General features: G+C 39.9%; 1 pseudogene; it reads right to left on the reverse strand.

Moving 5' to 3' along the window:
• Window positions 1-25017, reverse strand: part of LOC120611742 (39S ribosomal protein L39, mitochondrial-like) — an 88049-nt pseudogene that overhangs the window by 11003 nt on the left and 52029 nt on the right.

The raw sequence follows: 25017 nt of genomic DNA on the forward strand, positions 1-25017 counted from the left end.
GTACCATGATTTTATAACTTCACAGTATGTCTTGTTGATTTGTTTTCATGTTTGTTGAATAATTTTATTCTTATATGCAGCTTAGTGTTCTATAGTAGGAACATACCAAGGTTTTTTTTTAGTCATCCCAATACCTGGCACATAATAGGCACTTAATAAACATTTGTGAAATCAATTTGTCTTTGAAGTTACTTACGGTATTTGTAATTTTTCCTTGTTTCAAACGTGTCTACGTAAATTTTAGAGTCAGTTTGTCTGTGGGACTTTGGGATTTTATTGGCGAGATTTGACATATTTATAATATTAAGCTTTTCCATGCATTTTTCACATACACATTTCTGTGGGATAGATACCATTGAAAGAAACTGATGACTCAAATGGGCTATGAATTTTAAGATTTAATAATTACTGCCAAAATTATTTTCAATAAGGTTTCTGCAGTTTTCTGTACTAAGAATAGTATGTGATGGTGGCAATAACGGTGATGATATTGGTAATGATGGTGATGGGGGGTTGGTGGTGGTGGTGGTGATGATGATGATGATGTAGAGATGAAAGTGATGGTGGTGACTGTAGTCAGGGTGGTGGTGATTATACTATATTGCAAAAGAACCCAGGGCTTTTCTGTAATAATTCAGTCTAGCTCTGATTATCCTCAGATGTCTGATTGCCTTCAGATTTTATTGCTCCTCATTTTGTGAGGAATCCTGATTCTTCAGCTAAAGCTGTGTTAGAAAAATTAGGCTTGCCTGAGAGTTTACATTTTATAGTTGCTATCCAAATATTGGGCCAGTCCTAGATGAATGCTGGTATTGCAATGTTGAGTAGTGCTAAATTACTTTTTAGAAATAGGGACGCCCACAACCTTGAACCACTGTCATAAAATATCCTAGAATGACTGAGGAAGACTTCTAGAAGGGAAGGCAAACAGTGAAAATAAAATAAATAACTGACTGTTGGTTCATGCTTATGTAGCCGTCTTACTGAGTACCAGGAATCTCAGCTGAAGTACTCAATCTTCCTGTTTCCTGATAAATCCCCAGGTTTCTGTATATAGGTAGATACCCAAACCTTAGAAGCAACCCTTAACTGGCTGCCTCTATTCAGAGTTTATTTTCACATTTTCAGCTGGTTTTGCAAAATCTAGAACTCCTAACCTTCATCTCATTATGGTGGCTCATCTTCTTAAACTAGCAAGAACAATGGGCGGATTGAAAACTTTTGCTGCTCCGTTGTGTGTGCACGTATGTTTTAGTTATGTTTGTTTTACAAAGTATTTATATGCCCAAGGATTAGTTCCACTAATCCAATTAACAATAAACCTGGTCGATTGCAATAACTTTTGTATATCATGCTACATTAAGCATCGGTATTTATTCTTTTACATATAAAGGTTAATTCTAAATGATAAATCAAATGCTTAAATAAAATGGTTGGGAAATTTATGAATATTCTGAATTATTTAAACTCAGTGATTCCCGTGTATTTTTCTAAAAATAAGGAGGTCTGGAACTCTTGCATGGAGATAATATTTTGACATACATATTTTTCAAAGATTTAAGACTTTCAAAGTATGTCCCCATGGGATGCCAAGTATCATACTGTCATTATAATCTTACTCTTTCTTGTTACACTATTGCCCAAAGGCCACTTTGGGGCAACATCTATTTTCCTTTGTAATCTGTCTGAGAGACAATATTGTACCCAGCAGAGTCATTGAGGAAAGAAGCTGTCTTCCCACCCGATTACAGGAAGCAGGCTCTGGCCCATTCCAGACAGGGACTCGCTGACCTGCATCCCTCCTCCCTCCCCGGCTCCCAGGCACAGTGCTCCTGCTAACCAATCTGAAGTGTTGCTGAGACTCCTGCCTGTGGCCCATCTTTATGGGCCCAGATGATTCTGGAAGGTCTGTCGCCTGCTCTGTGGGTGTTGCTGATTGATGAGAATTTTACAGATTGATGATGGGAATACAGCAGAGAAGATGTATTGATTTCGAGTTAATACCTGAAAATTAGAATGCTTTTCCAGAATGCTTATTTTGAATTTCAAAAGCTGCCCTTTGTCCACTGCTGGGACCCTCACTTGCATGTTTTGAACCGGAAGTAGTTGAATGTGGAAGCTCGGCCTGAGAATTCACACATGGAGAGAGGCACCTTCTAGAACAGAGAACATAACCATGGAGAAAAGAATACTTGTTCATTACAACTCAGTTCGGACCAGCTACACCCCATAACCTGGAAGCTCGTTAGAAATGCGGACACTTGGGCCCCACCCCAGACCTACTGAACCAGAATCTTTATTTTACTAACATTCCTTGGTGATTCCTATGCCCGTTACAATGCAGAAGTGCTATTTTAGGCAATATCAAGATGAGAAAATATGCATTTTCTTGCCTATAGTCACCGTACTGCCTAATATCACTTTCCATCACGACAGTAGTAATTGTTTCTGAGCATTTCAAAAAAGCCTCACAGGAAAGCGTTTGCACAGACTTGCACAGAGAGGTTAAGAATAGAAATGGCAATAACGAAACAATCAAGCAGTTAATGGTAGAGCTCTAGCAAGCCATACAGTTGATAAGCTCTGTGTGGTTACAGTGGAATCCCCAGTGCTTTAAGGGCTGACCCTGAACAATTATAGGCTGACACTGAGAGATTATGGCAGTGACACACCAGCAAGTTTGGGGTGGATCAGCATGAGATAACACTGGCTAGAGAGAGATGAAAGGATTGGCTCACTCATTAGGTGTAGAGTTATGCCTTTTTTATAGCAAGTCCTGTCATGTCTGCACCCGACCGTTAAATGTTATGAATAAGAGAAGTGCTGTGATTGTTTTATATTGACCTTGGGTGGCCTGTAGGACCTGGCTTTTAGCTCTTGTATCATGGACTCAATTTGGAGCCGACTCATTGTCAGTATTCTGAAATAATGATATTTGACCTTGTACATTTTCAAAGCGAGGTATAATTATGCTACAATAAATTATACAAATCTTCATTTCAATGAAGTTTTGACAACTGTATGTATTAATGTTCCAGAACAAAATATAGAACATTTCCATCATCCCAGAAGGCTCCCTTCTGCCCCTTCTGGTTAATTCTGCTACTATTTTGATTTTACTCACAATACATCAATCACTTAGTCTGTTCTAGAAGTTCATGTGAAAATGAATTCATACCTACATATTTTTGTGCTTGGCTTCTTTCACTCAGCATAATGTTTTTGAGAATCATCCATGGTTTTGATTGTATCGGTAATTCCTCTTGTTTATTGCTGAGTAGCGTTCTCTCTTGTGAACATACATAGTTTATCCATTTACATGTCGATGAACATATAGGTAGTCTCCAGGTTTGAGCTTATCAATAAGACCACTTTGATCATTTATAAACAAGTCTTTTTGTGGACATGTAATTTCATTCATTTTAGATAATTACCTAGGAGTAGAATTGCTGGTTCTTAGGACAGATGTGTGTTTAACTATCAGAGAACCTGCCAAACAGTTCTCTGAAGTGATTATACTATTTGACACTCTGACTAGAAATGTTTGGGAATTCTGGTTGCTCCATATCCTTGCTGGTATTTGATGTCAGTCTCTTAAATTCTGGTTTAATTTACATTTCTTCGGTAACTGATGATGTTGGGCATGACTTCATGTAATTATTTGCCTTTCGTATCATCTTTTGTGAAAGATCTGTTCCAGCAACTCTTTTGCCCACTTTTATTGGGTTTTGGTTCTTCTTCATTGTTGACTTGTAGGAGTGTCACAGATGGATTTCTCTCAACTTACCTGACAGGCCCCATGGTCTCAGTACCTCAGAGCCCAGAGTGCCTTTGTGCGTGTTTCTCAGTTCTGCTTTTGGAGATGGAGGCCTTGAACTTGGGAATGGCCCTATTCATCTCAGGGGGAAATCCCTCTTTTGCCCTGTTCCAGCCTCTGCACAATACCACTGAGTACTTGGTGACAACTTGTGGGAATGATTTGATAGGTCTGCGAAGATTTGCTCTGTGGCTGAGCTCCTTGGCATTCTTCTCTGTTTTTCCAGGCCACATGCAACCATCAAACGTTCCCTGTGGTCTTGGCTAATTTCTCCTTATTCCTTTCCATGTGGATTTCTTCTCTACACATCGTTCTGCACTGAGTGAGAACAGTCACAGCTCCCTTCTCACCTATGAAAGGCCATTATTTTCTGGAAATTTGTTCATTTAGGTCTCGTGGCATCCCCCCCTCTCAGATGGATTTTATAAAACTTTGATTTTGTAGCTTGTCAGGTTTGTGTTGGTGGTTGGGGTAAGAATGATGCTCTCTTGTGATTGTGATTTTCTACCTTCTAGCCAGAAGCAGAAGTCTTACACATCCCCGCTGCCCCACTCAGCTCCTACCTGCGATGTGCCAGAAATGCTCTCAGGGCTCTGAGATACATATTGCTTTAGATGTAACAAGCCAAGAGGTTCACAGTAACCCAGCGTGGAAGCCCTGGAGTTAGTAGAAGAATCAAATCATATTTTAATTTTATGTTAATAATTTAAAGGTCAGCCATGATAGCTGTTGACCCTGAACACATTACTAAACATCACTGCGACTCAGTTTCTTTGTCTGTAAAATGGGAATAAAAAGAGTACTTGCATCATGGCGTTGCTGAAGGATTAAACAAATTAATATATGTAAAGAAATTGGGAGTCCTACTTGGCACATAGCAAATGCCTGATGAACGAAATGCTAGCTGTTATTAATAATAATATATTACTACTAATGACAATAGTTATAGCATAAAAAATTTTTTTTATCAAGGACTTACTTCTTCTCAGCCAATCTCTTTTGTATCTTAGTTAAACCTTAAGTTAAAGCTTTCTCTAGGGCTTAGTAGGAGTTAACAGATACAGTCAATTTTCCAGTTCCATGAACAAATAGATCAGAAAATTGTGGCTTAAAAATCGGCGCCATGGTAACAGTTAATGTTATTCAGCAATCGTTGGTTTTCCTGCCTTTGGGTGGGATTGTACCCTTGCACCCTCTTGATATGAGGCAGAGCTGTATGATTTGCATTGGCTAACGAAATGTGACTGGAGATGTATCACTTCTGGACAAGTTTTAAAAGCTCTTTTGCAATCCAGCATGCTCGCTTCGCCCGATCATGGGGCCCAGGGACGTTCCAAGTGGAGGAGCTTCTGTGGAAGGGTGATTTGGAGCAGTCATAGCTGGCCTGTGATGGGCATGTAGAATAAGCCAAAAATAAACCTTTGCTTTGGACCACAGAGAATTTGGAGCTGTTTGTTACATAAGCAGCACTAAGCCTGTCTTGATTGACTGATACAGTACCTTCAGGATATGGTCCAGACTGTGTGTTTTGCTCTGGCTGGGCAAGATTGCATCTAGTGGATGTACTGGCCAAGCAGAGAACTCCTGGACACCAGACTTTGGATGGAGGAGTAGCTAGAGGCAGGGGTGCCAAGACACTGAGGTCAAACCATACCTAAGATGAGGTGCCAAGTATCCAGTGTCCAGATCGGTCCAAAGTGCAGGTGTGGGACTGACAGCAGGAGACAAGAAGTAGAGCCAAGAGGTTTGGAGCTGAGTAAAGGCAGGGATGGAGCAGGAACTGAGGAACAAACCCTGGAACCAGATAAGAGGGTCCGTCCATGATGTTTCATTGCATAGCAAAGGGAGAGCCAAAGCGTGATCTTATTGGGTGCAGCTGTTTGATGTGTGGTGGGATGCCTGGCGGAGGACACAGGTGAAATCGATAACACCTTGGGGTGACTTCTCTTAGGCAGTACCAGTGTTCAGACCAGTGATTCCTTGGTACCCCAAGGTTTGAAGAACAACGCAGAAACTCACCCTGTTCTGAAGAAATTTTGTGCTTGTTCTCTTTCGAATACTGAGGACTTCCCAGTCCAGACTTAGAGGGAGATCACTCTCTGATTAGCTGGAGAATTGCTCTCGCTCTGCCAGAGAGAACCACTTCTGAAACATCAAAACACATATTTCGGCTCCCTTTTAAGGTGCTTTGTCATATAAATCATACAAAATGTTGCAAATACAGAACTGTCTGTCTGTGTTCTTAATTGGGTCAGTGATGTTCGTGCAGCAGTAATGTAAGCAGAGCATTTTAAAAAATTCTTCCAGTCCTTTTGGAATTCAGCTCACGGGCTTAACAGACATGTATTGACATAACTAACTTGTTCAACATGTCTTTCTGTAAGTTATAAGTGAGGAGAAAGTAAAGCTTTGCATTAAACTAACAGAGGAGATTTTTGCATTAGGGATAATATACTAATATGATACACACTAATAGGATACATATCCTACAGTGAAGTTTCATCATTTAATGCAAAGTTACCTCCTACTGAGAAACAAGGATTATTTTACAGAAAATAGAAATAACACGAAGACTTTCTGGACAATCGGCAATAACCTGGAATGTAAAATAACTTGACTTGTACCTTTTGGCATGAGGATTATCCTTTTACTGAAGATGATTATCAGGGTTCTATGGAGAATGGATGGTCAGGCCTGGAGAATGGACAATTCCTGTTACTATATGCCAGGGACCAAGCTTTATGAAAGCTTGTTTCGTTCTCAACTGTCCCCTTAATAAACTGGAAAGGTAGGAAATGGTTGCATAAATCTGTTTTTACGTGCAGTTATGAAGTTTAACATTATTATTTATTAAGTTGTCTGGGTTTTTTTTTTTTTGGACAATTGTCTTACCATATTAATATGCATTGACATACATTGGCACATTCACTTATATAGAATAGATGTTTCATAAGTGTTTGCCAAAAGTGATTTTACAAATAAATTTATAAAGTTTGAAATCTATGTCTTCAGAAAGCCGAGAAGAACCCTTCTGTAAGGAAAAAAAAAAATCAAAACAATAAGAAACATTCCAGTAGTTTGCAATATATGTGTGTATGATCTGTATTACATATATATTATATAAATATATATACTTTATAAGAAGTATTTCTGACCAGTATTATCAAATAATCTTTAGGTGTTTAGAGGACGATTTGTACAAGGTAGATTCAAGGAGAAAAGCTGCCTTAAGTTAATTTATCGATTCTTTGCTAAAGGTATTTACTCAAAACATCAGAAGTAGAGCTTTAAAGTTAAGTGTCTGGAGAAATTTAAATATATGTGAATTCGTATGTTTAAGTCGAAGAAGAATGTTGACAGAAATAAATCACTTCTAGAGAGAATTCCCAGGACTGCATTTCTTTCATTGAGGCTCTCCTGGTCCTTGTGCAAATACATAGCCCTTTAAGTACTAGCCCACGTAACTCACAGCTTTATGTCGGTGCGCCTCTGTTTAGTTTTGGTGTAAAAATCCTTACTTATAAAAAGGGCAGTTAAGTATCGTACTACATAACGGTGATCCATTTTGCCCGACTTAAGAGTTTGTACTTAAGGAACATAAACTAAAGTCAGAGGTAATTCAATTAACATTCTGCACACACAAAGGTATGATTGCTTTTCAACTCTTAAGCACAAAGCAGCCCCATTAAATTACAGCAGTAATTATACCACACATACATATTCTTTAAAATGTCATGAATTGCAAGGCCAAGTCTAATTTGAGATGTTTGTCTGTCTACCTCGAGAGAATCAACTGAAATAGAAATCTTGAAGCCAGATAGCTCAGCTCCTTATCCTAATTTACAGAACAAAAATTGTCACCTTCCATTCTCAGATGTTTACCTGATTCTCCGTTTTCTTACCAGTCAGACTAATTCATCACCAATCTCCGTGGATGCTAGCTCTGAAATAGCTCTTGAATCTGTCCACTTCTGTCCATTTTCTTCGCCGTTTCCCTGGCTCAGGATGCCACCTTTTCTCGCCCACATTAATGTCGGCAGTCTTCTACCTGATCTCCCTGCCCCCAGACTGTCTCCCCCAACCTCTCCCCCACTCTGCACAGAGCTGTGCTTTCAGTAAAACGAAATCACACCGAGGAGGCCGCTGCGAGTCTCAGCTTAGACACCGCTTCCCCAGGCCTTTCCCTGGTTCCCCGTATGCGGCCCTCCTGAAGACCCTACAGTTAGGTCCTCCGTTGTATCAAGTGTCACACTTGACTGTGGCCTCTCACGTAGTTGTCTTTTTTAGGAGATCAGAAGCTCTGTGAGGTTAGGGACTGTGCCCAGAATCCTTGGGGTCTAGCCCCAGGTGGACTCTCAAATTCTGCAGGACTTGATCACACCTCTTGAGCCAAGGCAGGTCTCAATACTCATTTCCTCATGCCCAAGCATTGGTGGCTCTAAGGGACAATCTCCCAAGGTGGCATGTCTCAGCAGGCTTTATCTTAACTAGCGAGATGGGTAAAATCTCCTACATGTTTCCTCGAACTAAAGGTACCAACCTAAATTCCTGCTTTTGACTTTGACTAAAATGCTGGTAATGAGATTTTAAAATATTTTCATTTTAGGCATGCTTTACGATGTTAATATGAAATTATATATAAGTATGCTGTAAAATGTGATATGAAAATCTGCATTTGTGTAGAATGGGGAGAGGTATTAGTTCTCTTAACTGTTAACATGTTAGATGACTTTTCATGTATTTTTTAAATTTCTTCCTTTAACACCTTTTTTACAGGCTTTTCGCTAAGAGTGAAAAATTTGATTTGGTTTAGGTTAGAAAAACGTGATATAGGAAGAAAAATTACATGTGACTTTCTGTGTGTATTTATAATTTTGCATATATAATGATTCATTAATGACTATTATTAAGCGATAAAAAAATGGAACACGTGCGAGTTTGTGGAACATACGTTCGTTCATTCACAGCTCTATTGTGAAGGAAAGGTCATTGTCAGTTCAAATGAAATCTTTCCCCCGCCCAGCTTTATTGAGATATAATTGACATAAATGGTCGTATAAGGTTAAAGTCAAATGAAATCTCGTCTTTATTGTAAGTGTTAAAAATGTGTGGTGTTGAACGGACTCGGTCCCTGTTCTGAAAATAGTAGAAATAGATGTAATTCTCCTTGCAGAAGTAAAAACAAATATTATTTAATTATGGCCACTAATAAATTTGGCATAAAATCTCGCACAAGGAATACATAAACATATATGATAATTATAACACAGAGTGAGGAGGTAGGAGGGAAAAGTGGATGGGGGTATTCATTGTATCTTACTTAGCTTATCCGATGCATTTTCCCCAGAAATAATGTGGTATTCCAAATTTAAAGAAATATAAAACTGCCTCCGACGAAACAAAATGACCTGAAGCATACACATATGTGCGCATGTGCGCACGCGTGCGTGCACGCACGCACACACACACACGCACACACACACACACACAGTGAATTGAACCCGCAATGAGTGTTAGAGGCGTTCAGACATTAGTAAGTGGACGAAAATGTTGCAGTCTAGTGAATACGCCTATGAACTGAAAGATTTTTGGAAGCATCCTTCCAGAGTGACTTAAAATATGCAAGGCACTCCTTGAGGATAAAATTTAAAATAAAACGAAATCAGATGCATTTCTAGGTTTCAAACCAAAGTTTCTTACTACTTCAAATTTGAGCCCTTTGTGAAGATGGTTTCAAAGATAACAATCTAAGTTTTTTTTTTTTTAATAGCGTCCCTCCAGAGAACTGAAGCATAGCCAAATCCCTCAACATACAAAAGAATAATCACTTAAAAGAGAAAAGCAAGCCATCCTGTTTCACTTGGTTATTTTCTCTTCCAAATATGGAATATAGGAATCTAGAAAGTAGGGTAAGAGTGAGTTAATAGTCATCGTGTTTTATTTATCTTGGCTTTTAAAATACACATTTCTTACATTTCTGGTTGGTGTAATTTCTATATTTACCCAACCAGCCTTATATCTTTTCCAACTTTTCACTTTAAAGTGAAAATCTTAGTCCATGTTTCTCAGGTTTTCCTTCTTCGTTCCCAGACATTGTTCATCATTTTTTTCCTAAGAGTCTGTTTACCCAGAGCATATTGGCGGGATATTTTGTTTTTGAAACAAAATTTAAACACATTAACACCCAATCAATGATGTGTATAATATGTGTGGGTAAATGCAATTACATAATCCATTTCTATTATCCACAGCCAGATACAGGATGCCAGTCGCTTGTTGGTTTGTAAGTGGTTATGTCTTTGATTAGATTATCTTCACTCGCCATGCCTATGATGACATAGATGTCTTTTATTTTTCCTAAATTGTCTAGGGTATCGGTTTGCATAGGGCTTCTCTGAGACGGGGTTCCTCAAATATTGAGGAGCCTTCTCACAAATGTAGCTCTTATAGCTGCATTCGAATAAAGCTGAAGTCAGTGCGTTAAGGTAAGCAGTACTGTCTGCAGTGACAAGTGACCCACAGATCTCTGTGACATAAGCCAGGATGGTCGATATGGTGTGGGAGAAGGCTTTGCTGCATTCGGCTGTTCAGAGGCCCAGGTTCCATGAATTTTATGACTCTACTCTCCCCCGAGGAATTTGACTGGATCATCTACAACCAAGTGGTAGAAAAATGAAGAGAGAATGCACAGAGACCTGTACAGGGGGTTTACGGGCCTGGCCCAGTAGTGACAGACATCACTTCAACCCGTATTATGTGGGCCGGAATTCGGTCATATGTCCTGGTGGCATTGCAGAGGAGACTGGAAGATCTATAACATTTAGGCTATCATCTCTGCCATCATTCAGGTCGATCTGCTATGATTTCATTGGCATCATAAAGGTCCCTGGTATGCGCCAAATATTCTCCTATGGCATCTGATTCCTTATTTCAGCTCGAATCAAGGTTGAATGGCAACACTGATCCCTGTTAAGTGAGACTTTAAACTATTATTTGTCGTGTAAGCTCGCATGTGGAGGAAGGCTTTGAAAGCAGGTCTTGCTTGATGGTGGGTAGGAAAAATTCCCAGGGATATGGGGTGCCAGATGGGAATGAAATACTGTAGGATGAGTGAGATGGTTGACCAGTTATCCCCTACATACTTACAGTGACATAACTTCGGACCGTCCAAGAAGTACAGTTTTAAAAGCTGCTGGACCCCATTCCTTCTCGTTGCCACCACCATTTTTTCCCCCTTTCCTGTAGTCTTATTTGGATTCTCTAGGAAACAGACTCAGAGATGGAGATTTGTATGCAAATAACTTATTGGGGAGTTTTCTCAATACCTTTGGGGGAAAGAAGTAGGATAGGCGGAAGAGTCGAAATGGGTCAAGAAGCTGTAGAGCTGAGATGGATCTTCAAAGTTGTCCTGCCTTGAGGCAAGGGGGCCAGGCCTTTAAAGCCCTCTCCATTTGACAGGCGTTGGATGTGAGCGTCACTTAGGAGTTATGAGCTAGCGTGCAATGGCTCTGTTCCCCAGTAGGTAATGCCTAGAGAGGAACTGAGCTGTGTGAGTCATCACCACGCAACAGCTGGAAGTCTAGGCAGCACACCACAGCATCTACTAGTGAGATCTCTAAGAAGTAGACACACAGATCCAACATTTTATTTCAGAGACGATGATGACCCTTCGGCCTCCACCACTGCTTTTCTGTAACTCCCCACCTCCTTGGAATACTGTACAAGAAGAAGCAGGAAGGAAGACCCCACGAATGTGTTTTCAAAGGGCATGGTTCTATTTGGCAAAATGCTTTTGCAAAGACCAGCTTTGCTCAAGCTCTGCTTTTTACACCCCTCCCCACAGCCTGGAATGGCCTCTTCCATTTTCCTAGCTTATAAAAAATGATCCTCATCCTTTCAGATGTTGAATTTTCAGTTTTCACTTTCGTGAGGCATCCTGTTACCTGCATTCTAAGGGAATTCACACTCACCAGAAATCCTTTATAGTAATTGCTATCTGAGTTATACATCTGCTACTCATAAAGTACTGTTTTACATTGCTAGTTGTCTTTTCCTGTGTGTATCTTCACCCAAAAATGGACATACTCAAGGGCACGGGTTATGTGTTAGAATCTGTGACTCATCATCAGTGTTGGTAGAAAGCAAATCTGAAGTTATTTCATTAGTTCGACAAATATTTATTGTGCACCTATTATATTTGAGGCACTCTGTTGGATTCTGGGGAGATGTAGGTAAGAGTTTTCACAGTCAGGAAGATGAACTTCATTGCAATGTAAACAGTACCAATAGAAGTTTAAGGTGATACGGAGGATCTAAACTGTTTGATGGAAAGAGTTGGATCAGGGGTGAGGGAAGAGTAAAGGAATGTGTCAGAGAGATCAATAACTATCAATACGATGGTATAAAGAACTCCGAAGGCCAGGTGCTTGCTTCAAAGGATGGTTATTAGGGCAGAAAGTTGGGAAGCGGGAGCAGAAAGAGCCCAGCACTTGATGGAAGTAGGCCTAGATTTATGGAACTACGGGTTTAGCTCGGGGTTTTTCAACTTTGGTGCTATTGACATTTGGGGCTTTGCATCTTTTTGTTGGAGGCGGAGGTTGTCCTGTGCTTTGTAGATGTTTAGCAGTATCTTCTACACACTAGACGCTACTAGTTCTTCCCAGATCTGACAAGGAATAAATCTCTCGATATTGCCAAATGTCTGCTAGGGTTCCAAACCATTCTCAGTTGAAAACAACTTGGCTAGAAACTTTAGCCAGAGGTAACACTTGTCATGGTAGCAGCCTCTCTATGAGCAACGGACATTTCCTTTGCGAAGTAGAAAAGTTAGGAGTGCGTTTATTGCAGATGGAGGTCCAGATTCTGGCACTTGCTTTTGGCGATAATGCACTTGTATTATCTACACTCTCGATCTGTCCACCTCGCAAAATATCTCTGCAGTTGAGATCTGGTATATGGACTCTATTTTCTCCATGTTAATAGCTCAGCTTTTTCAAGTGTTTCTTATGGAATACGTGGTCATGGAATAAAAAGATTGTAGTTAATAATCATTTGTTTATTATTTTTTGGAAACTTTGACCAGCAGGGAAGTATGAGGATTTTTAGAAATCACTAGGGTACAGTGAAAGTTGCCAATAAAACTGTAAAATAATACAGATGTTGTTATGAAGCAGAAACATGTTATGTTTTAAATAAATCAGTATCCTTAACTATTAGCAAGAGAACTTGAGTTTTTAAAAAAGAACAATGGTATTATAATTTTATTATCTTTTTCCTACACATCTGGAATTTTGAAAACTTTCTGAATAAAAAAAATCCCATTAGATTATTTAAGTCACTCTTGAGTTTAATTGTAGTTTTGAGAATATATGGAAAAGTTCTTTCCGCCTCAAATCTTTTATCCTTTTAGAGAATCTTCTTAATTTTTGAAAGAATTTATCTGTGAGTTATTGCCTGATGTATGTTGGTGAAATTCAGACGTAGTCTATAAATTTTGTTTTAAAAATCACACATTATTTTTCTGACATAACTATAACATTTGAAAAATAGAGACAAGTATAAAAAAGAAAATACATGTAATTTATAATAGTTCGACATAATTTTTTTTAGTCTTTTTTCTTTGCTTATATTTTAGTGGCTCCTCAACTTCAATGTAGATAAGAATCGTAGGGAGAACTTGTTTAAACAGCACGTTCTACCTGCACAGCAAAACAAGGGTACAGTATGGGACCTGGGGAACGGCATTTTAACAGATACTCCAGATGATTCCGATTCAGATGGTCTATAGAAAGCACCTGGAAAAACTGATATACATTCTCATGTCTCCATTATATCAGTACCCTACACCGACTGGGTAGGGGAGGGAGGAAACTATGGATTTTTGCCTTTGCTTATTTTAAAAAGAACCCCGTGCCTGTCAAAATCAATTCTTTCTACAGCAATTACCTTCTATCTAAGACACAACATTCATTCTAGTCTTTCAGTAGCCCTTTGGGCTATTTTCCATGGACTGAGAATCATTCAGTGTTTTTATTTGCCTTGTGTTATTTGGAACAAATATGTGGATAATCCATTTAAGAATTAATAATCTCCTCTGAACTCCCAGAATATCTGACCTGTGTTTCTCCTCAGATGTGTTAAGTCCAGGCAAGAGGTAATGGAGGGATGTAACACACAGTATCAGTGTGGAAGGAGAGGGATAGCGCAGACCTGGATGTTTTGGGGGGACAAAATCTGTAGTAATTAGCACCTGTAAGCCACGTGGGTAAATGAGAAGGGGATGTCCTACGTGGCCTCAACTTTGTGAGCCTGGGCAGCTTGAGAGGAAAGCAGCAAAGAGGACCTGTGTTGGGGAATTTGGGGGTGTGGGGACAGGGAATGAAAGGAGGGAAGCATGATGCAGCGTCAGGAGTCAGTGGATCATCCATTGGAGATGTATACAAGCAGTTTAGAAATTTTGAACCATGCTCCAGAAGTCGATCATGGTTTGACATAGAAAAGTAGGAGGCAAAGGAGTGAATGGACTAACCAAAAGAGAGTAGATGTTAAAAGAGCGCCCCAAACTAAGCCATGAAGTAAGCCTCCATTTAGGAGCCTAGGGAGAGAAAGACAAGGACCAACACAGATAAGAAATAGACAGAGAGGAAGTAGGAGCACCAGAAAAAAACGATGTGGAATCAAGGGAACACGTTAGGAAGGCGTGTCCAGCAGGGGCAGATCCAGCAGAATCCAAAGAAGGGAAAGACTGAAATAAAGTCGTTGAGCTTGCTGGCCAGGGTTTCTTGGGTGACCTCTGATAGAAGTCCAGTTACTTAAGTGGACTTATATGAAGTGAAAAGCCGGAAGCTTAAGAGAGAACTTAAAACTCAAAATCACAACAAGGACTTCATTCTTCCAAGTTCAGGCGTGATTTGGTTCCTTGTGTTCATTGTGGATTTCTGTCTGCAGGATAAGTATTCGCCTGAGGTCTTCCCTGCTGACCCTTTCAGTGTAATGCATTCAGCATTCCCGGTGGTCCTCCACGACCCTCGTTTGAAGCTCTCTGGATTAGGTGGGGCACTTAAGTGGAGTTAATTGGTTCAACTGGCAGTTCACACCAAGGCAGCCGGTCATCTCTGGACTGAGCTCTTGATGGGGTACACCAGGAAATGAGAGGAGCGTTGAGCTAGTCTTCTATAACCCTTCCATTTGATGTCCACAGTAAAGTCACTCCCCCTTTTGTTCACCTAACACTACCTCAAATATTAAAACCACCCGATTCAACTCATCAGATCCCTGAAACAACTTAGTAAAATGATGTACTTCACATGTTTGGCGAAGGCACCTGGCGGGGTCGATGGGTACCTGCTTGCATTCCTTTCTAAGGTTCAAAGCACATTTTTAAGAAACCAGCTAATTTTCTTCAGTGAATCCTATTTCATTGTCAGCTTCTCTACTGGGAATCATTTCTAGCAGGGCAATAGGACCAGGAAAATCCTAACCTAAATCACTTGGAAGTTGCAGAGTCGAATTTGAGCCCTGCTTGCTCTTACTCCATTGCCAATATTTCCATCATACCATGCTACCTTGACAGGTCATCTTTCTCTTCAAATTTTGCTTTAAATGGAAAGTTGACAAGTTTTTTTTTTTTTTCTGCTGCCTCCTTATGGTACATAAATACAATTAAAAAATAAAACCAAGAAAACACATTATCAAATTGATTATGCATCGCCCAAATGCATAGGAACGAAAAATTTACCCTTATGCCCATTCACATTGCATGTGCAGCTAACAACACGTCCTAGTTCCCTAATGTACTTCTTCATGAGCTAAAAAAAAGGACCATAATGAACTTATTTTCTATAACACATCCCTAATGTTTATAAATGTTTCATATAAAGTCAATTCATGGAGTTAAAATCCTACAACCAGATTATGAAACCTGACAGATCCCATCGTTTTAAGGAAAATGTTGAAAATGCCTACTTCAAAGACATCATAAATTATTTATATGTAAGTTAACAATTTTAAAGTCTCAGTTTTGGCTTGCCCTCATTTTTAGAGAAAGAACAGGTTGTTTTAGGTCAGATAGCAAGTTGTAAGTGTAGTTGTATGAGATAGCAACTTATGTCCAGATATTGGGATGTGGAGTACCCCACAATGCATGCAGGGGGAGCTGTGCATGTTATATCCCGACTTGAACACTGGGGCATGGGTAGTGTAAAGTTCAGGACACCAGGTCTAGGAAAGATGCGGGTTTGGTTTTGGATGCTGGATGTGTCCAAGGTAACATGATCTGGCTGCTGGGCCAGAGAGATAGTCACTGGAAGGACAGAGTTCGTGGTAGATGATGAGTCACTCAGAGAAAGACCTCAGGCAGTGGCTATGAGTCAATGGGAAATGTCAACTTTGTCCCTTGAGTGATGGGTGGGAATGGCAAGAGAGTTCCATGCTGTCGCAGTGGAGAACCCAGAGAGGGACTGTTGCCACAATGGGAATCATGGGAATTATGATGGCCAAAGTTTGGGTAGCACTGTCTCCACCTGGTGGTAGGACTTGGTGTTCCGTGGCCACATTGTCTCAGAAACTCTGTGGCATTGAGCCTACAATGATAATCTCAGCTACAATGGACCGAGAAAGAGAGAAGCGGACAACTTCCAATTGGTTGGTTTTTGATCCTATAGTTCCATGACCATAAATACTTTATGTGTGTGTGATTGAGTTTCACAAAAGTCAATGAAACACAGCAGATATGAGCACAGACTCTGGAGCTGGATTACTGGATTCAGCTGTAGGTTCTTAGACAAGTTACCCGACTTCTCTGTGGTTCAGTTTCTTGATCTGTAAGTTGGGGATAATCGTCCCCAATCATTAGTTTGTTATGAGTTTTAAATGAATTAATATTCGTAAAGCATTTAGAGCCGTGGCTGGCATAGAGTAAGAGTTCTCTAGCTACTATGTTGTCAAAACTAAAAAGGGGACTACTGTAATCATGATAGAAAACCAAACACTAGAGCCTCTGCAAAGATGTAGCCAAACCTAGCTGTCAAGAGAGTCGTGTTGCACGTTAGCCATGACATGGCTTGTTCTTAGTTAAAACAAAAACCCAAACAAAATGTGATCTGGTCTTCTGTAAATGAGTTTGATAGATCAGTAATGCAGAGATAATTTATTTGAAAAGAAAACAGAATAAATTCCTACTCTTGTCACTGTGTTCGTAGACTGCCCTTCTTTAGGCAAAGAAGCTGTCCTGATGTATCTACATGTAATAGATCATGTGCTAGCAGAAATGGCTTTACACAGAGCCATTCTTTTTTTTAAATCTGGTTGCCCTTCTTAGCAGCATCGTTTATTGTCAAGGACCTATTGCATGACCTTGAAGCGAAGCAGATTTAATCGATGTAGCAAACGATTCGTTAGCACTTGTATCTCCACCATGAAACCAGATGAGCGGGGTAACCTGAGAAATTAACTGGAAGTTTTTTTTTGTTTTTTGTTTTTTTTTGCCTGTAGGCTCTCACACACACACACACAAAAGGAATATTTTTTAATTCCTCTTCTTTTTAATGTACGAAGCCAGGTGTGGCAGATTGTATTTTTTAAAAAATGCCACAGCAATATGTACAGTCTCATATGTTCCTTTAGAACCATGACATATCAAGAGGTAGAATCTACTCCTCCTCCTTTGAACTCGAGCAGAACTTTGGGACTGGCTCGCTAACTAGAATGCAGAGGAAGTGACACTGGATGATTTCCCAGGCCGGAGCCTAAATAGTGTTATGGTTGTACCTGGCTCTCCCTTTGAGATACTCACCCTTGCGATCTGGCCACCATGTTGTGAGGAAGCCTCAGCCACATGAGGAGACCATTTGTTTATTCTTGACACTAGCTGAGGGCCCCTACTGGAAACCAGCATTAGCCGCCAGACATACTAGCCTCCAGAAAAGTCCATATCCTAGCCCTCAGCCTTTGAGTAGCCCCAAATTACAGGGTTTTGAGCAAAATAAGAGTCGCCATTGCTTAAGGGGCTAAGTGTGGGGATGATTTGTTAATCAGGATGAGAGAACTGTAACCCCAGGGCTTCCGGTTCTGGAGCTGTGTGTAGTTTCTTTTGCTTCAGGGGATGGTTAAGAGGCCTTTGGTTTTGAAAGTCAGCGAGTACAAGATCAGGGCTTAAAAAGTTCGAGAAGGGAGGCAGCAGTGTGGCCCTTAAGGAGTAAAAATCCCAAGTCTAAGAATAAGAGCTGGGAGTTCTGAGAGCCTTGGAGATGGTGTTTTACCCCCAAGTAGGCTTTGAAGAAAGGCGGGACCTCTGATAGGCTGGCAGTGTGGGGGCCTGTGGACCAAATACTAAACTCATTGATCTTGGGAGTGATGATGAAGGCTGTCATGATCCCTTATGGAGTGCGTGTGTGCGCATATGTGTGTTTCGGGGGGGGATTGTGTCAAAAAAGCCAGCTGCCTTCAGAGGGACCAAAACAGCTAAAACAATGAAAGGTGGCAGAGTTACAAACACGTACTGGAAGACATCCTTGGAGTCCTTAGCCCCTAAGCTCCTTGTCTGGTCCTGGGAAGGAGAAGGGACTCTCAGAATTTATTTCGATGAAGGCTTTATATACAGATACATGAAAATTGTTAGCTGTTTGTTATAATATCATTTATCAACTGATTAATTTGCTGGTTAATTTTTTTTACTAATTCGAAATGTTATATTATCATATACGAAATATCTTAATATATTTGATTTTTCTGTGTTTTGTTCCATTAATCTGTCTGTTTATACCACCAAAATGATTCCATTTTAATAATTATGTATTTATAATCATTTTAATATCTTGAAGAGAAATGTCTCATCAGTATTTTTATCTAGAACTTTCTTGGCTTTCTCACAAGTGTATTGCACCAGGCAGGCTCTCAAATCATTTGGTGAGATCACACCCCCCACACTCCAAAATTCACTGGGGCTTTGATTGTGATTGTCTTACATATAAAGAATGGCAGATTGAACACACAAGCACTTTAACTCCTCTTCCACCCAAACTCCCTCTAAACGAGAGTGAAGAAATGTGTAAAGAAGATATAAATAGACGAGGATAAAAAATGAGATAGGAGACAACAGTGACAAAATTTTGGAAGTCGATAGGCAGATGGATGGGAATTAAATGACTTAACAGACACACGAGAAAGCTGAATCCTAAGCCGGAAGTTGGGAAAGGGGAGAAATAACCTAATGTACATTGCAGAATCCTCTAAAGGAGCAGGATTTGGCAGGTAGAAGAATCGGTTGAAAGTCAGTTGAAGAATTTACTCCCTCATATCTCCATTCCAAATTTAGGCAGCTGAGCAAACATCCCTGCCCCATTCTGGAAGGAGACTTAAGGTTTATTCTGTAAAGAGGATAAGCAGATGATCTTTGGACTAGACAATACTGGACGCAGCTGAAACGGAGACCAAGTAGAAAACATGGGGATTAAGGTCCACCTTATCAATGGGAGTTGACATCTCCAGCCTTCTTCCTTCGCATGGCTCCAGAATTTTGGAAGTCGGGCATGTACGTTCTATGTAAGAGGTCAGAAGTATCTTCTCTGGAAACCTAACTTCTAAGAGAAATGAGCACAAGATACTCAAATCAGACGTCTTCCAGCTATCACCCTGGAGATAAAAGCGTTGTTGACAAACACCCTCCGAAGAGCTCCCCATCGTCTTTTTAGTGCCCTACTATTAAATATGACCAGATGGCCAATGACTGCCAGACATTTGTTTAAAAAGAATGGCAGATTTGACTTTGAGTGGTTGAACACACAATGCGGTGTACAGATGTTGTATTACAGAATTGTATACTTGAAACCTATATAATTTTATTAACCAATATTACCTCAATAAATAAAATTATAGAAGAGGAAAAACTAAGTTGAAATACCAATACAAGTGGAAAGAAAAAATTATAATAACTTCAGAGAAGATATAAATTTGTGAAGCAAAAGTAGAGACTACAAAAAAGGAACAGTGAACAGAAAACTTTAGAAATTAAGAATATGATACCACAAACTGTCAGAAGATAAAATCAAGGGAATCCCCCAGAAAGTAGAATAGAAAATAAGATTAAAAAAAAAAGAGACCCATCTCGAATGTTCTAGAATAATTATAGTTCTATGGATACAGGACAGAGAGAGCAGAGGGAAGGAAATCATAAAATAACTCAAAAAAGATTTCCCAGAATCGAAGAACATGAATGTCCCGATTAAAAGGGATTAGTAAGTGTCCAGAACAATGGATGGAGTAGACCAAGTCCAAGGCACATTATCAAAGAATTTCAGAAAGTTGGGGACAGAAAATCGATTCTCCAGAATCTCAGGGAGAAAGAAAAAAAGTACAAAGTATCAAATGTTAGATGACATCAGACTTATCGGTAACAACAGTAGAAGCTAGAAAGCAGTGAATCAACAACACATTCAAAACTCTGAGGAAAAACAACTTCAAACTGCGAATTCCTTATCCAGCGCCAGAAAACAAAACTTACTTCTTAGGCAGCTCTTTTCAGGACCCTGTTTGAGATACACTTCTACAAAATTATGGAGTTAATCAAGAAAGAAGAAGACGTGGGGCCAGGAAATAGACTCCAGCCCAAGAGAAAGGGAATCCCCATAACGGCAATGAAGGGCGATTCCTGGATGGCTTCTGGTTACAGATATGCGCCACAGAAGGACATTTCGCTCAGTGACAGACCACATATATGATGGTGGTCCCATAAGATTATAATGGAGCTGGAAAATTCCTATCACCTAGTGACGTAGCCATTGTCATAGCATAGTGTGCATTGCTCATGTGTTTGTGCTGATGCTGGTGTAACCAAACCTACTGCCTTGTGAGTCATATAAAAGTATAGCACATAGGGTTATGTCCAGTACATAATACATGATAGTGATAATAAACGACTGTCACTGGTTTACGTATTTACTATAAGTTTTATTGTTATTTTAGAGTGTACTTTTCCTACGTATAAAAAAAGTTGGCTGTGAACAGTATGCCATGTTATGCTTACAGCAGCCTTTATAGCTTGTGTTTACTGCGTCTCTTGATCACATCATTTTTTCCTCATACTTGATTTAATCCTGTGTTTTGTACGGTAACATGTTGTACAGGCTTGTAGCCTAGGAGCAATAGGCTAGACCACGTAGCCTAGGTGTGTGGTAGGCTAGACCATCTAGATTGGCGTAAGTGCATTCTATGACGTTTACACAACGATGAAATCACCTGAGGATGCATTTCTCAGAATGTATCCCTATCAGTAAGCGGCACATGACTGTATTAGATATAGTGGGAGGCAGAATTGTAAGATGGCCCCCAACATTTCCACCCCCTGACACACATGCCCTGAATGTTCCCTCCCCTGAGTCGAGGCAGGACCTGTGAACGTGATGGGATATCACTCCCATGATTAAGTTATGTTATAAAATGAAGGTTAGGAGCTTTTGCAGATGTAATAATGTTCCTAACCAGTTGATTTTCAGTTACTCGAAAGGGAGATTATTCATGGTGGGCCTGACCTAATCAGGTGAGTCCTTTGAAAGCGCATCTAGAGATCACAGAGGAAAGACGTCAGGGAGATGTGAAGCAGCAGAGATTCTCTCCTGTTGGCCTTAAAGAAGCAGACAGCCATTTTGTGGAGAGGATCACATGGCAGAGAATGGCGTGTGGTCTATAGGAGATGTGGGCCTCAGTTCTATAACCACAAGGAACCGAATCCTGCCAAGAGCCACATGCCTCAGACGAGAACGCAGCCCTGGCCATCACCTTGACTTCAGCCCAGTGAGACCCTGAATAGAGAACCAGTTATCCTCTACCTGGGCCATGACCCAGAGAAACAGCGAGATAATAAATGTGTGTGGGTTTCAGCCACTCGGTTTGTATCAGTAGATAACTAATGCAGGTGTAGACGGCCACCAGTCTACAGTGGAGCAGCTCAGGAGACTGGAGGGATTTATCTCGAGGTGTAAAACTGTCCTAATGTCTTGAAAGATGCGCACGACTTGAGGATAATTGGGAAATATACTGGTAATAAGTCCGCATGAAACTAAGGACTCAAACACAAGACCATTGGACACTTTAAGAAAAACAAAACATTGCATGGGAAAATAGTCATAGTGTGTAACATGATTCAGTTGTAAATAGGATTTACAGAGTCATAATAATGTAAAAACCAAATGACAGTCTAAGCAAAATTCCATGATAAATACTGTAGAGTGGGGAAAGTTTGCCTCCATCCTCTTTCCGTTTTTTGGCTGCGTCTGAAAATTAGACTGACAAAGACAGATTAACAGGAGAAAGGCGTAGGAGTTTCTTTAACATAAGTTTTACATGACACGGGAGTCTTCGTAAGGAAATGAAGACCCAGAGTAACAGTGGAATCTGTGTTTCTGTGCTCGGTTTGATGAAGGGTGGAAAGTTGTGGAAAGATATGATGGGACAAAGGGTATGAGGTAAGTGTAGTAAACGGAGGGAAACTCAGTGTGGTCTGTGCGTTCAGAGGCCTCTCTGTGTCCCTCTGTCTTTGGAGCTAAAGGTGCTCCCTTCCTCCTGGTACAGGGAGGGCACCTGTCCCATGAGGGTTTGATGACCTGCTCCAGGGCGAAGGTCAGGAAGTCCTTCCCGCACCTGCCATTTCTCAAATTCCTTCAGCTGGAAATATTCTGTATGACAAGGTGTCGTATTTTGGGGTAGCATGTCTTGAACCCTTTCAGTGCATTGGAGGATTGGAGATGGGAGGCGTATGTAGGGGTGGGTGGGGGTGAGGAGGAGCGAGAACAAAATCTTCCTCCTCAATAGTTGAAGTAATGATGACTAGGACAGAAAAAACCCCGAAGTAGCGGCATTCGCCTGTCATAGTGATTGTAAGCAGGGGAAAGGGACTGAGTTAGAGAGGCAGGTAACTTTAATGAATGGATTAGAGACCTCGGTAAAAAAAACGTGCTGAAGTACTTGACTCTTTAGAATGTGTAAACGTGTAGACTGCACAAAAGCGAAAGTGAATAAAGTAAGGAATTGAAAGTTCAACAGATTAATTGAATAATACTTATGATTATTCTTGAGATGACATTTCCATTTAATTTCATTTAAAAATCCCTCCCCCTTATGGGCTGTTTGTAAATGAATAAGATTATAAGCAGTACAATTCAATTAGCTTATTCCACATGTGAACAAATACCACAGAAGAAAAGAATGTCCTTTTCCCGTCAACTATAATTGAGAAAAAAAAAAAAGAATGCCCTTTGCCCAATCACATACATTTCCCTTGAAAAATGCCCTTCAGGGAGCTAACGTGAGGGGATTATTGTTTACCCTTTTGTTCCTGAGAGTAATTAAAATATTCATGATATATTAACACTCTCTGGTGAAAGATCGAACATTTCAGTGTTTGTTTCTTCAACAGTCAACTTGTTTGGAATAGCAGGAATCTAAATTCTTTTTTCTCACACGTTCCACTTTCCAGAAGCTAAGATTCAGCTAGATCACGAAGGGGATGTGTTGCGGTGCATTCCGTATTTTCTACTGACGAGTATTCACTAGCGATCCCCCAGAATTAGGGGGTGCACTAGCAGCTTGCACCTCTTTCCATGACACGGACTTTTCATGCAAGTTCCTAAACCTTGTTAAGCAGCTATTTCCATGTCCATAGAAAGGTATTAGTCATAGCGATTCTGATGTAAGATTTTCAAGTGGCTTAAATAAGATAAGTAGGCAGAGCGCTTAGCACGATGACTAGCACAACGTGAGAAATCAACAAGTGTTAGCCATTGTTTTGTTATTCAAGAAAACAGAGCTGACATTAATAATAAGCATTTATATATCGTCATTAATAAATTTAGGAAATTCGGATTTTAACTCAATAGGAGCTTTTCGTTTCTGTGTATGGAATTTTTTTTCACCCGCTCCAGGAGATAAATGGTAAATCGATCCACTTCTACCCTCTTTCCGAAACAAATTAAACTTATAAGGCGTGGTAATTTGTATACTCTTTTTCCATCCATCTGAATCTGTGCAATTCCAATTTTAGTATTTGTGCTGCCGAAGCGAACACAAATCTGTGCCATTCCAAACAGCGTTTGATGCTAAGGGTAGGTACATCCATGAAAAGCGTGTCTTTTCAGACTCAGAATTTAATAACATGTTTTGTTTAAAATTCTCAATCTCTTTAGAAAGTTGGTAGGGAAATTGATTTTAGGTAGCTCCTGATTTCTAATTCTCAGCAGAAACAAAAGAATCGATCTGGCCTTATCTAGGAAACCACATTATTATATGTGGTTATTGTTTGCATATGTGGAGTAAGAAGAAGCGCTAAAGATTCATCCTTGTGAAAACTTGATTCTTTAATCATTATGGATTTGGTTAGGAAAAAAAATGAGAGAATGACAGTTTCTCATTTCAGACTTTTTCAGTTACTTTTCACCCATTTATTTCTTGCTCAAAAACAAATTTTAAAGCACAAATATCTGCGCTTTCATATTTCTAAATGATAAATTATTAAAAGTTCACTGTAGCCAAATGGTCATCATTTCTCAGGGAAAATACTCAATACAAATGTAAATAATAAAAGCCCATGAAGACATTAATCTTTTCTTTTGATTCCTTTTTTGTTCCATTGCAATCCCATAAGGACTTAAGAATTAAGAACTTTTGGGTTAGGGACAGCTAGATTGAAGATTTCTCTAGAATGTTTTCTTCCTTTAATAAGCCCATGGAAACTAAATGCAAATACGGTTACCATAATATCTATGTGCAAAGTCCAAATTTTCGCAGTTGTCAGGAAATTCCAAAGGCTCTACAGCCCAATTACGTGGGTGTTGTGGCCTGAATGTAATTTTTCTATTCCTCTTTCCCTTGTAAATTTATACCTTCAATGCAGTTCTGTTCATGTGGTAAAAACTGTGTCATAATTTGCCCAGGGTATGTAATGTGGCCAAGATCTCATTGCTCTTAAGAGCTTTAACTAGACATTTTCTGACTTTTGATTGTTCACCCTTTAAACAATTTTGCATTAATGCGTACCATACAGAATATCAGCTTGAGAGAAGAGGAAAAAACTCAGACTAAGGATATTTATAAACACATGGCATCCACAGAAAACAGTTCGATAAGACCAGGTTTGCTGTTTGAATAACTACACTTTTTCGGTCAGTCAGCTTGTCTTTCTAAGCATGACGAGAGGAAGAGAAAGATAAATC

This window comes from Pteropus medius, unplaced genomic scaffold (assembly GCF_902729225.1).
Source record: "Pteropus medius unplaced genomic scaffold, Ma_sr-lr_union100, whole genome shotgun sequence".
NCBI classification, from domain to species: Eukaryota; Metazoa; Chordata; class Mammalia; order Chiroptera; family Pteropodidae; genus Pteropus; species Pteropus medius.